The 14,283-nt window shown below is 41.2% G+C and overlaps 1 protein-coding gene and 1 long non-coding RNA gene across 2 annotated transcripts in view; both read left to right on the forward strand.

Moving 5' to 3' along the window:
* The window catches only part of LOC102508530 (cytochrome P450 7B1), a 152,687-nt gene that overhangs the window by 76,436 nt on the left and 61,968 nt on the right, over window positions 1–14,283 (forward strand). The gene's annotated exons all lie outside the window — the stretch shown is intronic.
* On the forward strand, window positions 2,589–11,587 carry LOC116660515. Its single transcript, XR_004316088.1, has 3 exons — window positions 2,589–2,599; window positions 3,749–3,760; window positions 9,655–11,587. It is a non-coding gene; the product is annotated as an uncharacterized LOC116660515 (long non-coding RNA).

The raw sequence follows: 14,283 nt of genomic DNA on the forward strand, positions 1-14,283 counted from the left end.
AATATGTTTGTCTGTTTTGTGAGATAGGATGCTAGAACTCTGCAAGCCCTGGAAAGGTCTGCCAAGGGCAGCGTGACCTGCAGGATGTTAGAACACCCATTGAACCAGCGTGCCCTGTTGCTAATCTGTAGTTAGCCAAATGCCTCATACTGAAGAGAATCTTGCAGACAACCTTTAGGTAAATCCCCTGGAATGCAAGAGAGCTTTGATCTCCTGAAAAGATCTACAATGAACGAGTGAGGCTTTTATTATTTATGACTCCTTCCACAATGTTGAAAGCAGGTGGAGCTATTTTCCCAGCTATTCAGAGTAACACACACTTGAAAAATACTGGAAGAAACTTTGAATTATCTAAGGAGTAATTTTTTAAAGAAAAATTTACATTTCTTGAGCATCTGTTATGTGCCACGTACTTTTAGATGCTATGGCATTTTGATGTGAGGTCATTTATTTTTTTAATTGAGATATAATTTACAGACTATAAAATTCACCTTTTAAAAGGGTACAATTTATCAGTTTTTAGTATATTCACAAAGCTCTGCAACCATCACCACCATCTAATTCTGGAACATTTTCATTACCCCCAAAAAATAGCTATGACTCCCCATTAATCCCCCCTCCATCCCTAGATAATCACCAGTCTACTTTCTGTCTCTATATGGATTTGCCTGTTCTGGAAATTTTGTATACATTGAATCATACACTGTGTCTCCTTTTGCGTCTGGCTTCTTTTACTTGGCATACTGTTTTCAAGGTCCATCCATGTCTTTGCACCTAACTATGCTTCGTTCCTTTTTATGGCTGAATAATATTCCACTGTGTGGATATACCACATTTGTTCACCCATTCATCAGTTGAGGGGCATCTGGATTGCTTCTGCTTTTTGGCTGTTACGAATAATGCTGATATGAACATTTGTGTGCAAGTTTTTGTGTGGGCATACGTTTTCATTTCTCCTGGGTATATACCTAGGAGTGGAACTGCTGGGTCATATGATAATTCTGTGTTTAACTTTTTTGAGGATCTTCCAGACTATTTCCCCCAGTGGCTGTACCATTTTGCAGCCATCTTAGTAAGTGTGAAGTGTTGTCTTATTGGGGGTTTGATGTGCATTTCTCTATTGACCAGTGATGTCGGGCATCTTTTCATGTGCTTGTTGGTCATTTGAGTATCTTTTTTGGAGAAGTGTCTGGGAGGTAGTGTTGTTTGGTATTATTATGCATTTATGAATTGTTGAGGAGACAAAAATTAAGGCAAACTTTAATTCAATCCATCACCAAACATTTATTGAGCATTTCCTTTGTACCCGCTGGTAATTGCTCAGGAAGATGGCATTCAGAGATGCTTTTGAGTAAGATTGTCTCTGAACTTGGAAGAAATTTTTGATTAAGACCTTACACATTTTTATTTTGAAAAATAAATCTGTGTTGTCTGACTTCTATAATATATTACATTTTAGCATTATTTCTACTGCTTACTGACTTTATTCAATTATTAAATTATTTAAGGCCTTACATCATGTTTATCAGGTACTCGGCATTTTTGTAAGCACTTGAAAAATAGAAATGCATTTAATCCTTATTGCAATCAGTTGTAGATTTTATCATCGTCCCCATCTTACAGATGAGGAAGCTGAAGCAACAAGAGATCAAGTAATTTGCTCAGCCTCACACAGCAAGTAAGGCAATATGGTCCTGGACCACGTGTTTTAAACTACCATGTTCTTCTGTCTCTCTCATGCTTTGTTGACTCACTAACACCCAGTATTTGGAATGAGGAGTATCTAAGCTCAATCGTGCATTTATTTAACAAATACTTGAATGCTTACCCTGTGCCAGCCACTGTTCTAGACTCTGGGGAAGCTCCAGTGAAGAAATTGAGCAGACCTCCTGTCCTCGTGGGATTTCCCTTTTAGTGGCCCATATCCTGTACCAGAGAGACCTATTATCCATGAGGTGATACAAAGAAAGTTAACACCACATAACGGGAGAGAGGGTGATGGGTGGTGGTGGGAGTGTTTCAGTAAGAAGTCAGGGGAAGCTTTTCTGAGTAGGTGACATTTGAACAGAAGTGGGAATGAGGTGAGCCACAGGGGTAGGTGTATGGACGAGTAGCATTCCAGACTGAAGAAACTGCAGGTGCAAAGGCCCTGAAGTCAGAGCTTGATTGGCAAGCTCCAGGAACAGAAAGGATGGTATTTCTAAAGTCTTGTTGGAATTGGTATCTGGAGAATAGCCAGCTGCAGAGCAAACACTAGCCCCGATACAGGCTGTTGAATTTGTGGGGGGAAGGGATAATGGTGATCTGGACTAGAATGTAACACTACTTGGCTTTGGAAAATATTTTGGAGGGAGAATGAAGTAATTTGCTAATGTTATAGTTGAGTTGTGAGAAAAAAGATGAGAGTCAAGTTTAAATCCAACTTTCTTGGTCTGAGCTTTGGGTACATGGGCCACCATTGGCTGAATTATGGAACAGTGAAGGGGAGCATCCTTGGTAGAAAAATCACGTGCATTTAGGGCTGGGTAAGTGGAAGATGTTATTAGACCTCTGGCTGGTGATGCTGAGTGAGCAGTAGGATTAGGAGTCTGGAGTTCAGGTGGAAACCTTACCTTCTCACACGTATAAATAACATAGCATTGTTAAATGTTGCTTCAGAATTTAATTTCAATTTTCAACGCTAGGGAAAAGTGACAGTGTAGAATAGTCAGGGTCATCTGGGTCTTTTTTCTGCCATACATTGTGCTTCATTGAAGCCATATTTCTGGCCGAAGTATTGGCAGCTTGTGCCACTGGCAACTGTCACCATCTTTCTTTATTTTCTGTTTTTAATTTTTAAAGGGCCCCTGCATTGGTTTATTGTGAATTCTTATAAATCGGAGAAACTTCTATTGTTTAAATGAGACAATACCCCTGTGCTGCAAGACATGGGAGGTTGGATTTCATATTTTTAATTTAAATAAAGTAGAAAGGTTGAGACTTCCCACCTCCGGTCCCACACCCGTGGCAGGAATTGTCACCTGTCCCTCTGGATGAGAAGACAAGGGACTAGCCTAGCTTATCAGTGGGAACAGCCAAAAGGAACATGTCAGGGAAAAAAGAATGTATTTGAAGGAAATAGTCAACTGGTTAGACAAACTAAAATAAGCATGTACAACACGGAGAGAAAAAGGAGTTTGTGGTGAAACCAAAAACATGAAGTTTCCCACAGAACAGCTAGGAAAAGAAGAGCTGGTTTTCCTAGTGGAGGATAAAAGCTACTATACCTGGGGAAAAAAGGTCAAGGGGAAAAGGTTTTCTGTTCCCATTAAAATAAAAAAAAAATTAAATAGAATTATAAATTAGGGAAAAAAAGGAAAACACTTGACAATTTCTATTAAGAAGAATGAGGCATCTCTGCTAGCAGTCACTGAGTTGAGCCTTTTGCCGAAAATGTGTTTTTTTTGTTTTAAAAATCATCTTTAACTGATAGCAACAAAAATATTTTCAAAAGCAAGAAAACAGGTTTAAAGGTTGCTTTCATCTATCAACAGAGCACAGATCCTGGAAAAGGACTCTTGCTTGGCAGTCTTTGGGTCTCAAGGAGCCACCACCTGAGGTCAAGGCTAACTGAGGTTTGCTCTGGGATGAGCGAGCAGGCTGACGCTTCCTTTCACAAAGGGCTTCCTCATTGCCTCCTGGTCGTCCGCCCTAGTCACTGGCCAGTGAGGTACTGATGATAGAAATCCCTGCCAACTTCCATGAGAAGCCGATGTGCTCTGTCACAGAAGAGACTGTCCCTGGTCAACCCTTCCTTCTTCAAGCTGACTGTTGGATGAATGAACGAATGTGGGAAAACAGGCATTCTAGTTTGACTATCTCAATGAAGTTGAATTTCAACAGGAAAGTTATGAAAGTTATACTGGTCTGCGAATCATCAATTCTACCTTTTCTGCCCCCTTGAAACTCAAAAACGCTAGGACTGTCATAGATATGCAACCAAATTCATCCTTCAGAGTCTCTTGCCCAATTGCTATCATGCTGTCTTTTCAGAAACTGGCACTGCAGTCTCCTTGCATCTCTCTGTCTCTCTGAATCCTAGATAGACAGACAGACAGACAGATAGACAGATAAAGTGATAGTTAGCTATAGATACACACACACACACACACACACAAGATTGTCTTACATATATAGGGCGTTGCTGTTTAACAAAAGCAGTTTCCTTAAGTTCTAGAAGAGTTCCACTTTCTACTTTCTTGGGATATGCAAAGCCTACATGGACCTCATATGGATGGGATCCCTTCTGAAATGTCAGCTGCCTTTTCACACAGCCGTGGCTATCGCTGTATATTCTCTATCTCAAGCAGTATTTTCTTTATTTTTCTGTGGATGGAGTAATCATACTTCGCAGCAGTCCCGGGACCACATACGGATGGTAGACGTTGTCTTGCTCTGCTCTGAATATCACCGCATATACCCCACCCCTTGATTTGTCCAGAGTATTCCAGAGAAAAGCTCATCTTGGCTCAGTGTAGGTGAGATGCCCACTGTGGACCAATCTACTGAAATGAAGACTGGGTCTTTATCATAGCACATGGCGCTTCCCGTGAGGATGGTGGAAAGAGTGGTTACTGGATCCCATGGATGTCCACTGCATCATAACAGAGGAGCCAGCATTTTATTTGCAACTAATAAATTGGCTTTGTTGTCACAGGAGGAGTTTTTTGGAAGAGGACAGATACCTTCTTTTGTTCTAATGACTTCTCTAGGGGTAAAGAATAAATCCTACCGACTGGGGACCACAAGAACCCTATAAGGTCTAGCTCTTTTAAGGGCTGTGTCAGGGCAGTTGGTGGACTTTCAGCCTTGATGCACGCGGACAGCAGGCCTAGTGAAATGAAATTCACTCTGAACATACCCAAATGCTGCTTCTCAACAAGCAGGAATGGGAGCCTAGCCCTCGGCTACGTGTGTGGGAGGTTTTGTCCATAATGCCAGACACGGAAAGTGATGCAAGGACAGAGTCAAGGTGAAATGAGCAACAAAGGCAAGACATACAGATCAGAGTCTCAGTCCTAAGCCTTTAGGCAGAGAGGGGATTTAGGGAGAAGACAATGGCTTGGAACTAGCATGCCAAAGCTGAGCAAAAATATCCAGAAAGGAGGGTAGAAACAGAATTATGGCTCAGCCGTGAGACATCCTTCTAGGATTCCTTTGAACCTTGGGAGGGAGCCACGCAGATCAATGAGTGAGCTGATTCTGACACCGTAATAATAACAATCATAAGGGCAGCTACTATTATCAGACCCTCACCACGTGCCAACACGGATGCTGACGGCTTGATAACAATGATCTCCTTTGCAAGACCAGGTTTTATATTGAGTTTATTTTCAAATGGAGAGCCTACGATACATTTGTACGGAAAGAAATCCAGGGCTGTGGCTCCTTCTTATGCATTCCTTCCAGCACAGAACCTTTGGGAATATTTTGATGAATCCTTAATTTTCTGACATGCAGTGATTTTAGATGAGGCTTTTAATGTGATGGTGATAGAGCTTTGACGGCCTGTCCTCCTCAGTTGCTTGAGAACGTTCTGGTGAGCAGTTAGTTTTGTACTTGCATGTAATTGTCATTTCTCTGGCAATTGACTAATAGAATCATCAGGTTTGCTTTTTTTTTTTTTTTTGCTGTTTTTTTTTTAGCTCTTGCAAATGTGCTATTTGCCTCATTACAGAGAGTTTTCTGTAAGAACTTTCAGCTCTTATTTAGATGTTATTTAAATGTTACTATTATCTCTATGATAACTTCTATTGCAGTGTATTATTTTGGTCAATTTTAAAAGGTTTTGTTTTTCCTTAGGGTTTTTGATTGTCCAGTGAGCGCAAGACAGCTTTGTTCCGAATATTAATGGCCAGTTGGGGCAGGAAGCCCTACTTTTTGTTTTGAATGTATTTTGCCATAAGGGTGCATTTTTCCCCCCTGTAACTCAAAACATTGTATGAGGATTAGGCTTCTAACCATCTTAATTCAAACTGTACATGTAAATATATTTGGTCTAGTGAGCTTTTCTGTTAACATTTCTGAGTTTTTGTTTTCGCATCATAATGTGCTGCCTTTTACATTAGAACAAAAGCCCCCAAATGTCGGTTCATCAGCTGACAATACCAGTTTTGTCTCTTAATTAGAAAAGAGAATAAAGCTGTTTAGGGGTGTCAATAAAATGACAGATGCATCATTAGCAGACGGTGATGGTGGATCAGTTCTGTGCAAATACTTGGAAAGGAATTAATAGGAATTTCTGCGAGCATATTTAAATCACAATCTTGGGGGAAAAATCAGGGTTTTAATGCACTGAACTAGTAAAAGAAAATGGGAGTGAACAGCCATTTAAGACTGAAGTAAGAGTGCAGGAGAAATTAAGTTGCAATAGAGAATATATGACTGAGAGATTTATATATTATTAATATATCACAAATGAGCCGTTGTGGATATTGTATGATTAATTCATTTAATAAATATTTATTGAGGGTCTACTACATGCCAGGTGGTAAATTTAATGAGACAGTTCAAGCCCCAAGTCCAAACCCAATGTGACTGCCCCTGATAATTAGGACAAAACTGCAGTCCAACCATGAATCTCTGAAGAGGTTCTTCGAAGGTTTTGCATTGGATGGTCTCAAACTGTAAAAGCTGGATCACTCGGTGAGATTGAAGGGAGAATTCCATTTAGTCCACATTCCCTGACTGGTTGGCAGGTATATGTGGGTGTGTCATGCACAAGAGGTTATGGCATGTTATTCTGTGATCAGAAAGCACTTAACTCACAAGACCAAACACTCTGCTTGTCAATGATTATGTTCCGAGGGCTTAAAATAGTGCCACCGTAGAGTAGGCACCAGTAAATATTTATTAATGAAGGGTCTTGAGAAAAGCATACATATAGAACTGAAGACAAGTGATTGACTAATCGGATACATTTTAAGAAATATGTGAATGGTCACGCTCGAAGACTTTCATTTTATTTGAAATCTATTCCCTGCTGTCTTCTCTGGCCACCTATGGACACCTCTGTGGAGCAACTATGTTGTACAGTAGTTTGATTTTTTGTAATTTTCCCATGTCAGCTCCAGATCTCCGAGAAGAGGGACTGTGTTTTGTTCATTGTACGTATGTCCAGTGTCTGGCACTGTTGTTGGTGATAATGTACTTTAATCTAAAGAAAAATTGTTAAAGAATGAAAGTTAGTGACAAACAAAAATAACACTATGGCGAATCCGTGAATTACGTTCTTATTGACTGACCGAGAGACATGGATTACCCCAGGGATAACTGGAGGGAATACCCAAACTGCCAAAATTAAAGGAATCAAAAAGAATATAGCCAAGCAGCCCCATGGAACTTCAGTGGGCTGAAACTATCACTGTTGTACAGAACATCATCTCATAGTTTCTATTCATGATTCAGTCCTCCTGCCATAATTTTTTTTTTAAATTATGGTTAAGTATGACAATGTTGAGTCAGGTAAATTTGTAATAAAATTTACAAATATTGCTATCCTGAGCATTTCGTTATAGCTACAGCTACACAAAGCTGGCTCATCAGAAATATTCCATTTCTCTATGATCCAAAACAAAGGTGTAACTGTTTTTCATGAACAGCCCTTCAGGTGTACGTGAATTTTAGTTGGTAGTGGCTCTGCTCAGAGCTCAGTCACTAGGAGTGAGCCTTCTGCATCCTACGTAATGTTGTGAACAGCAGCTTGCCTCGGTTTCCGGAGGGAAGAAAGTGCCCAGTTCGCTCTATCTTTGCTTCTTTTCACATAATAACTACAAGGTGAGGAAGGGAAGCTGGAGCATCAGTGCTGTCAGTTTTGTAAAGTTATAATTACTTATGCATTCACACATTCATCTTTTCAACAAACATGTATCAAACACTTGCCATATGCCAGACCCTTGCCAGGCTCCAGGCAAACCAAGTCCAACAAGGTAGAGGGCACACGGTGTTGACTGATGAGGAGCTCTCCTCTGTGGTACAGCTTGGCCCGGGCCAGTGACAGAGGTGCGCACTCTCAGCTCTGGGAACACAGGCGTTTTTGAAAATGGAAACACCAAAGCACACAAGAGAAAAATGGAAATGAATTTAAAATATCCGTCTCTGTGTGCACTGTAGCTAGAGTCAGTACTCAGCTGTTAAATCCGGCAAAAATTCCATTGCTTTAATTAATTTCTTTGTGCTGATTCTTCCTGGTAAGCCTTAATTTTAACAAAGTTAATTAGGTTGAAGATTAAAAATCCCATTAATGTCGATCATTCACTTCTTGGTTCTGCCAACAGGGTGCTAAAACCTTGCTCGGTTCTGGAGGGGCAGAGGACAGAAGGGGCAAATGGGAGCCCTCACGTTCGCTGTTTGGCATTTTTCAAAATCGATATTTCATGCCATTTGTAAGGCTTTAGATGGATATCAGGTACCATTTTCATGTTAAAGCATATTTTTGTATTTTTCCAAACATCTCAACCCTTTAGACCTGCAACTGTTTATTTTCCAAGAGGTCTGTGGCCATGGTACGTTTGCTGAGAAACTTACCCCATCTCCTCTGATTATCTAATTTGCAGGTTTGCAGGGCATGGATTTTTAATCAAGGACCTGTTTCCACTGTCACCTTGTCTGCCCGTTTATTATGGTTAAAGACTCAATGGTGGCTAATACCTCACCCAGTGCAGGAAAGAACAAACAATTAATAGACTCATGAATTACTGGCAGGTCATAATTCTGTTCAAAATACTGGTTTGTTTGAGTTATGCTGTCTGCTTTGGCTCTCGCACCCGACTCACAATGGCAGGAATTGCAGACACTCGAACATGTACTGTTGACGCTGGTTCCCAGGAAGTGGCTGTAATGCTGATGTGTCAGCCACACAGGCACAAAGGGGACCAAGATCAGAGCAAGGAGCACAAGCGACCGTCCTAGTCGCGTTACCTCATTCACGATGGAAAGTCGTTTATAGGAAGGAGCCCAGAGAGTGTGGAGGAGGCAGGAAGCCGTCTGAAACCCAGTGACACAGCGGTGAGGTGAAGGCGTTCCACTTCCTGAGCGGAAGTGAAGGCCGGGGGGAACTGGATCGAGGGTGAGGAGTATAGAACAGAGTGAACATTGTGCATAACGGTATTTTCCAAGCAGATTCATTTAAACACAAGATCAGGGAAAATCAGAACAGGGCACAGCCCCGTAACACTTACGTGGGACACCAGGGTTCATAAAAGATGGAGAAAGTCCCAGAGATGGGAGCAAATAGGTTGCTGGATAGGTACCTTGAACCTTCAAGTCGTGTGCCCATGTGCGTATCCGGTGGGGCAGGCAGAGAGGGAGTGCGTAGTGGTACATGGAGTGTATGTTCTACACGTAGTGAATCATCAGAAGTGTTGGGTTCACAGGGGAAAGTCTATTATCTTCCCTTGAGCTCCTGCCAGCACATCCCTGTCCTTGTTGTCATCATCATCAGCATCAATATGTAATATCAGTGTGAACAGGTGGGGCCAAAGCAAGCTGAGGGTCTCATTTATACATGGTCTCTTGCTATAATATCATTGAGAGTTAGGGCCTAGGGCAAGGTCGGTAGAGATGCTTTCCTGGCAAGAACCTATTGATAGGCTTGGGTAGCCTCCATCTGCAAAGTACCACCTACTCAGGGCAGAAGAAAGGAGTTCTTCAGATAGAAGGTGTTTCTCTTGGAGCTTCAAGTGCATTTTTGAAATAATGAAGGCGAGATACTGAGTGATTTTTGTGGTCAATTTTAATTCTTTAAAAACTATTGATTCTTAACTCTAAATGAGTGTTATTGTCTCTGTTTAATTTATCCTGGTCTTTCCCTCCCCCCTCCTCTTTGCTGAAAAAAAAAACCATCTCCTATGACCTCACCCCAAAACACCCTGCTGCTATGGAAATCCTGTTCAGGTGGGTTGGACGACGCATTCTGTCTTCCTCTCAGAGCACAGGTGTGAATTAAGTCTGTAGCACCACGTCTTATCTCTTCACACACTCCTTATTCTGGTCAACCTCTACTGCCTACAAGAGTCTGCTTGAAAATGCTCCAAAGTGCCTTCTCTATTCAGATATTCAGCCTCTGCTCACATATTTTGCATCACAGCTCAAGGCGGGAAGGAAAGAGGCCTCAGAGTGACAACCTGTGAAGGAACCATCCTAACTCACTCAGTTAATCCCTCCTCATAGGTAGGAATCATTGTTTTAAGGCATGATGTCTCTACTTGAAATTTTTAGCACCTATAAAGAAGCCAGCATCTTACCTGACCCCATTCTCCATCATTCCGAGTATCCTGTCCTGGAATGGCTTCACTTGGACTTATTTTGTCCAGACCCCTAGATCTTGAGCTGGTGGGCAGCAGGTACAATGTCTCTTGAGATGTAACTAGAGAGACTCTGAGTCTGACTTTCTTATGTGTAACTTATGAGATAGATGTTGTAATTTTGCCACTGTACCTCCTTTACCTTTTCATTCTCTCCCTTAGCCTTGAACACGACTACTCTGCTTATGTTTGACCCTCATGAGACCCAACAGAACAGAACGAATCTATTTTTAAGCAAGGTTAACATCACTTCTCACATATCATTTGAAAACCTGCAATCCAAGAAACACAATGAAGAGCAGACAGAAGGGGGCACACTAGCTGATGGTTGCCGTTGGCTTTTGCCTACATCTGGTCTTTGGTTATGATGTACACCTCATGTACTCATACTCAGAAGTCCATTTGTGTGTGCTAAGAAAAACCAACCTCAAATCTGCATTTCTTGGAGATGTACACCTGGGTCTTGCTGCCCTGTCTAAAATGGGTGTCTAGCCCAGACCTCTTCTAATTGATGTGAGCTACAGCTCTTGGATAATAAGAACGTCTCTTGGTTAAGGTTTGGAGGATTCTCAACTTTCTCCCTGTCATCTGCCCCCTTCCCTCACACCCACACCCACCCAGCCACACACACACACACACACACACACACACACACAAACACACAAATCATTCAATAGTAAAGATAGTAAATGTGATTGGCCAGGTAGTAGGAATTATGGACAAGAAAATTGAAATATTTGTGATGAATAACCCATCAAGTCTTGTGGGTTTAGGGTGGGCGAGTGTTTATGTGCTTTGAAGAAAAGGAGGAGGAGATGAAGGTAAGAAGAGGCAGAATGGGGTCAGGAAGGGCTATTTGTTCTGCTTTGTACTTTGTCTACCAACTGTGTTCACTGATACTGTTTTCAGATTAGTGCAGGTAAAGGGAATTGCATACCCAGAACGACTTCATCAGTCACCTTCACTCATCAATCAAGCCAGAAACAGGAGCCTCCAGCTCCAAGTTGATGTAATTTCAGCGCAGAGGAAAGACTTCTTCTCATTAAGGTCTTAAACTCAGCTTGTTTTTTGGTTACCTAAAATTAGAATGACCAATCTTCTGTAAGACCGTATTATTAATCTGCTCATTATTTATTCAAAATAATTCGTTGAGTGCATACTATGTAAATCACTTTATATGAGCTGTGTGGAAGGAACACCAACAGTCAGTATAGACTCCTGTTTCAGCTTAAATGTCACACTTCAGAGACGCCTTCCCAGACCGCTCAGTCTAACCATAGCTCTCCACTGGCAGTCATTTTTGTCTTGCTTTATTTTCTACACAGCCTTGTCACTCACTGTATTTCTTTTGATTAAGGATGTGTTTAAGTGATTATTAGTTTATACCTAGGAGAATGTAAGTTCTATAACAGAACCTTAAATCTTACCCAACTCTCGTTATTAGTCCAGATTTTCCAGAGAAATAGAACCAGTAGGAGAAGAGACATACATATATATAAAATGTGCGTATGATATATGATATGTATATATATGGTATGCATATAATATATGTATTACATAATGTGTGTGTGTGTATATATATATGATTTATTTTAAGAAACTGACTCATGGGATTTTTAGGAGTTGTCACAGCTAAAGTCCATAGGGCAGGTGGCAGGCTGAATACTTTCAGGCAGGAGCTGAGCTACATACTGTCTTGAGGCAGACTTTCTACTTTCTCAGGGAAAACTCTACTTTGCTTTTCAGGTCTTTCAACTGACTGGACAAGGCCCACCCCCATTACTGACGGTAACCTCCTTTGCTTAAAGACAACTGACTATAGATATTCAGCACATCCACAAAAATGCCTTCACAGCAACACCTAGATGAGTTTGACCAGTAGCATGGTGCTGTCACCTAGCCAAGCTGACACAGGAAGCTAACCATCATGCCTCTCTGTCTCTAGCATTTAGAGCACTGCCTGGCACATGGTGGGGAGCCAGTAACACTGTTGGCGACCTAGTAATTAACTCACAGTATAGGCTTTACAAGAGACCCTGTAAGGTACAACCCTGCCGTCCAGTGCTTATGATCTGGATGGTAAGACACATTCCACACAAGGAAATAAATAAGCCACAGCAATGGGCAATGTGTGATTCGGAGCTAAAATAGGTGGTAGTAATGCCAATTAAAAAAAAAAAGACAGGGCATTCGGAGAAGGGAAGATCCTCATTAGCAAGAGGAATGAGAGAAGATCTACTCGGGGGTCTGGTTGTCTATGTCAGGCTGTTATTTCATTACCGTTTTTCATTGTGTGACAATAACTGACAGCCCAGGGGTGTGGGTTTCCCTTTGCCCTCTCTGGGTCTGTGGCTGTCTGTCTTCAGTCCATCTCTGCAGATGAGGATGGCAGTGAACTGTTTTCTTGGGAGGATGAGCTGCTGAGATTTGGTTTCTGCAGCACGAGTGGCCCTTCTGCCTCCCAAACTGTCGTCCTCTTGGATCCTGTGGGTCAGCTCTTAACTGGGCGGAGGAGGGTACTCACTGAACCTATTTTGTACTTAGTGACTTTAGTGTTATATTTTATGGACGGTCATAAATGTCATTTGACTAATGAGATTGGCAATCTTTTTATCTTGAGACAAATGATGGAGACTGACTTTTTTCTTATTTTGTGTGCTTATTCCTACAAAAGTTATCTTTCCTCCGGAAGCTAGAAGACTTAAGATTACGCCTATATACACTATTAAATATAAACATTAAGTGGAAGTGAGTAGGAAAGCTGGTGGAGGGTGAGGTTTGTTCATCGCTTTGCCCCTACCGCTGGCTGCTTTGGACTCCTTGGGCTGGGATATGTGATATGTGTTTTAGATGGGGGGGTGCCCAGGGGTATGGAGAGGCCCCGGGGTGCAGGGCACTGGGGGAGGTGAGATACCCAGTGTCCCTGGGGTCTGCTGCTGGCGTGTGGCTTTGGACGAGTCGTGTGGCTGTCATTGTGGGGACACATTCAAAATAGAGTGGGGACACATTCAAAATAGAGTTGGAATGGCCCTGAAACATTTTTAAGTCCTGAAACACTGCTCGCACAAAACCTTACATTTAATTCTAATTCGTGAAACAGAGAAAGGAAAAGCTGGAGGCTGGAGTTGATATGGAGGGGGGTGCGTGTGCGTGTGCGTGTGTGTGCGTGTGCGTGCGAAGCCCACTAGTTACTTCCTTTCTCCCCTCCCTGCAAGCAGGCTCTAGAAAATCCCTAAGGCTTCAGAGTACAGTTTGTAAACTATAAATTCAAAGAAATGGAATGACGTCTTTGCCTGATACAGAATTCTATGAAAATTTGTGAATGGGATAATTCATACACAAGTTTTTATAAAGATGTGTTTTCTTTAAAATAATAGTTGCATAAGAACTATGAGGACACACCTGCCTATCAGAAGTTCAACTATCTGTCTATGAAAACATTTCCTATCAGAATGGCAAATTTGAAATCTTCCTGTTATTTTAATTTATTTTCTCTAATTTTTCATTCACTTGAGCTCTGTATATTGGCAAGGTAGGTTTTCCATTACCTGTTATGTTGAAGATTGTCTAAGGTCTAAAAAGGGGTGAACATTTTAACCATGGAATCTGTTTAACAGAGCTATTGACTGTTCATATTTTTTGTCTCTGATAAGAAAGTTAGGCTTGGTAACCTCTAAAGCAATTTTCTTCTGGGATTCAAACATATTTTCATGGATTTGTAGTCATTAATGGCCTTGGATAAAGAACATTTTATTAATTAGAGAAAACTTGTCCTCATGATGAAATGTAAATAGAATTTTAATTAATAAATGCAGTAATTATCAGCCCCACCTTGATTTAAATTGCCAGGTCCAGCAATTATAAAGTCCCAGTATTCTCTTTTTAGCTTTTTTTTTTTTTTTTTTTTTTTTGGTCAATATATGTTCTTGTCAGTTTAATA

This window comes from Camelus ferus, chromosome 29, assembly GCF_009834535.1.
Source record: "Camelus ferus isolate YT-003-E chromosome 29, BCGSAC_Cfer_1.0, whole genome shotgun sequence".
Lineage (NCBI taxonomy): Eukaryota > Metazoa > Chordata > Mammalia > Artiodactyla > Camelidae > Camelus > Camelus ferus.